Genomic DNA, 3,875 nt, shown 5'->3' on the forward strand with positions numbered 1-3,875 from the left:
AATTGGTCCACATCGGTTCATAATTATATATAGCCCCCATATAAACCGATCCCCAGATTTGGGTTGCGGAGCCTCTAAGAGCCAAAAATAATTTACCAAAATATTATTTTATTATTATTTTTTTATTTATTTATTTATATTATTTATATTAGTACATGTGTTTCATAATATAGCGCTGTATTGCCGTAGAAAATTTTGTCAAAATTTTATATTTCTATAGAAAATATTGTGAACTTTTTATGTCTTTAGGAAATTTTGTCAAAATATAATTTCTATACAAAATTTTGTCAAAAATTTATTTCTTTAGAAAATTTTGTCAAAATTTTATTTCTATAGAAAATTTTGTCAGAATTTTATTTCTGCAGAAACTTTTGTCAAAATGTTATTTCTATAGAAAATTTATGGAGCATTTCATAGTTGGAGAGAAATATTTTGCAAAATCTTCCAAAACATCAAGAATTCTATCAATCTACCAAACAGTAAAAAATCTGTCATTTTTGGTAGACTCGTGTTCATAATTGTATATCGCCGTCATATGAAGCGACCCCCATTTTTCAATTCTGGCACTATAATTGCCGCACAAAAGTCCAAATCGGATCGTAGTTATTTCTTTCCTATATATACACACAAAAAATTATCACCAAAATTTTTTCAATTAAACACTTAATTGAATTTGGAAACGGATTCAATTAATATGTTAATTGATTCAATTAATTATTTAATCAAATCCGAATAAAATCCAATTAAAAAAATGATTGATATTTGTTACGTTTCCAATTAAAATATTAATTGATTCAATCAATTTGTTAATCAATTCGGAAATAATTTTCGATTACAAACGTGATTGAATTTTTTTCCGTTTCCAATTACATATGTGATTGATCCAATCACCTTTGTGATTGAAACTGAATAATTTTGAGCAATGGAAAGAGCGAAAAGAGAACAAGAGAATGGGTATTTATTCAACAATGTATGATGGAGAGATCAGTCTGTGGAAGTAATTCGTAACGAACGGTTGGGTTTTTGTTTTTCGCGTAAATTGAAAAACATGATTGGCGACATTCTGTCTGCTGCATTCAAAATGTGTGCATAAATATTTTGAACGGAACAACAAATCATAGCAAAGGGTTGAAATAAATAAAGTGTGCAACAACAAACGGACACGTGGTAAAGGTTTGAAAAAAATATATGACAGAACGCATTTGAAATTACCTGTGTTTGTGTTTTGTGGTATTGTAAAAATGGAAAACAATCTACGTTTATTGAAGGTAAAAAATTGTGAAATGTGAATACCGTTTTCCATTGAAGCCTGTTTACATTAAACGGACTAAAATAATATATTTTTTATTCATTTCTTTTAGTGACCAATTTTATTTCGTGAAATTGACCAATCAATCCCATCAACTCCATCATTTTATCAAATATATAATAATATGTTTGCAATAAAAAAGTGGGTACCGTATTGATCTTTTAAAATTATAAATTTGTTTCACTCCTAGTTTTCTTAAAACCAAGAGCGGTATGGGTTTGTTGGAAGATTCACCTTGAAGTTGCGAAGTAGCGTAGGCATTAAATTGCATTTTTGTTTTACCTGTCTTTTTCAGTTTGAACCCAAGTAGGTATATAAACTAATGAGCTGAATTATGTAATGGTAAAAAAGTTCTTTCTTTTGGATTTAAAAATATGAAAAATATCCGATAATAATAAAAATATGTATTTTCCATTTATATTTTTTTTCTATTTCCAGAATTTGCAAAGTATCATCAATATAATACCAAATATTACATTGCTTTCCAATTATTTTTGTCTTTGATTGGTTCAAATTTTAATAGACGATTTTAATGTGTGGAAATTTTGGAAAGGAATTGTTACTAAAATTAAATTACCGAGCTCCTTAATACACCTTTTTATGCTAAAAGACTACAACTGCAAAAGAAGATTATAAATCTGCAACCTGGAACTAAGAATTGAACTTGATATTCTATGCAGGTAATGTTTAACAAAATTAACTTTTAATTGAACAAAATTAAATTCGAATTATTCTGTTTACTTTCAGAAAAACTAATTTAGCTTACAGGCTGCTGAATTATTGGAAATCTAGGCGCATCTATATATTAGAAGGAACATGCTAACATGGTTATTATTATAAGGAAGATAATGATTTATATAATTTATTTTTTCACCCTATAGTTGTTATTGATAGTAGTTGTATTTGTAAGTTATGTTAGAACAAAACACAAATGACAAGAACCAAATTTATTTGTCTATTGCATAATTCAAAAAATAATAAAATATTAAATATGTTTTATAAGAAACACATATTTTCTTTTATTTCAAAAGAAAAAAACTAAATACGATTTTGGGTTCGCAATATATAAATTTTTTGATCGAAATTTATAGCCAATTTCAATTAATTATTTAATTGAATGAATCAAATAGTTGATTGATTTTTGTCGCGAAATTAATTAAAATTTTAATTGATTCAATTAAAACTGTGATTGAATTTTATGTTAAAAATCAATCACGTTTTTAATTGATTCAATCACACAATTAATTGATTCCGTGACAAAAGTCAATTAAATTTTTAATTAAAAATCGTGTTGGTTTTCAATCAAAATGGGTGATTGATACTATCATTTTCGTGATTGAAGACATTTCAATTAAAAAAATGATTGAATCCGCGATTTTCGTGATTGAAATCAAAAAAATTTTTTTTGTGTGTACCGGTCAACAACTGAATATAAACGTATTTAGTCGATCTTTCTTTTGTCTACTATATATCCCGCATGGACTAACTTTACTTTAAGATGCCTTGCCATCGGCCGCAACCCAAGTAATTTAATTGTGGATGACAGTATTTAGTACAAGTTTCTATGCAATCCATGGTGGAGGTTACATAAGATTCAGCCTGGCCGAACTTACAGCCGTATATACTTGTTTTAATTGATTATGCTTTCAACTTCAATCAATTTACTTATTGGAATTATATTGGTGATATTCTTGTCTGTGCAGATGGACAGACCAAGGGAGCGGCCCTGAGCATTATTGATAAAGACATCGTGTGTCTATATCATGTCCTTCTGGTTGCTGCAAACATATGCACCAACCTATAATAGCGTATAAAAAATGACCTTAAATGTAGTATGTATAGCAGGGCTATAACCAATTTTTTGGCATAGTACCACGAGATGCGCCATGATGTTTTATTAATGAAAAGCATTATCTTGCATCATTTTAAGCAAAAAACTTCACCCACCAAACGCATTTTCTAAATCAATACAAAAAATAAAAAATAAAAAAAATGGAGTTTTTTTGAACCACTATTACACTTTTCTTATAGTTAAGACATATTGAAATGCAATGAATCACGAAGCCAAATTATTAACAATAAAGGTGGCTATACTCGAAAACGCTTCGAAGAAGGTAAAATTTCCATTAAAACTAAAATAAAGTTTGACAGAATTGTTTTTTGTTTTCATATTCATATTCTAAACTTCAACACCAACAGCGAGGTGGGTGAATTTTTTTTTGACGCTAGCGAAAAAGTAAAAAAGTATTTCTTCATAGTTTTTAATGGCCCATTGGACTATAGTTTGCCAATTTTGAAATTCGCAAAAATTGTTAAAAAGTTATAGCCCTAATGTATAGTTTTGTACAACATTTACTTTTAGTTTATATTCAACACAACGATATAAAGGTTAAATTGTAATTGTCAATGTTGACTGTGAACCATTCCTAAACGCCAAGTTTTTTTCCGAATTTTATTTGACATTTCTCTATTTCAGACTTACTCAATTTGAACCATGGAGAGATACACAATTCAACAACGTGTTAAATGGTTCCAAGAAATGGCAACAGGGGATGATCAATTTTCG

At 28.3% G+C, this 3,875-nt stretch overlaps 2 long non-coding RNA genes across 2 annotated transcripts; both read left to right on the forward strand.

Annotated features, from left to right (window-relative positions):
- The first annotated feature begins 1,118 nt into the window (after nucleotides 1-1,118).
- On the forward strand, nucleotides 1,119-1,404 carry LOC142237086 (uncharacterized). Its single transcript, XR_012722332.1, has 2 exons — nucleotides 1,119-1,268; nucleotides 1,362-1,404. It is a non-coding gene; the product is annotated as an uncharacterized LOC142237086 (long non-coding RNA).
- Nucleotides 1,405-1,752: 348 nt separating this feature from the next.
- LOC142237082 (uncharacterized) lies at nucleotides 1,753-2,315 on the forward strand. Its single transcript, XR_012722327.1, has 2 exons — nucleotides 1,753-1,989; nucleotides 2,057-2,315. It is a non-coding gene; the product is annotated as an uncharacterized LOC142237082 (long non-coding RNA).
- Nucleotides 2,316-3,875: the final 1,560 nt, after the last annotated feature.

The sequence above is a fragment of the Haematobia irritans genome, chromosome 4, assembly GCF_050003625.1.
Source record: "Haematobia irritans isolate KBUSLIRL chromosome 4, ASM5000362v1, whole genome shotgun sequence".
Classification (NCBI taxonomy): Eukaryota; Metazoa; Arthropoda; class Insecta; order Diptera; family Muscidae; genus Haematobia; species Haematobia irritans.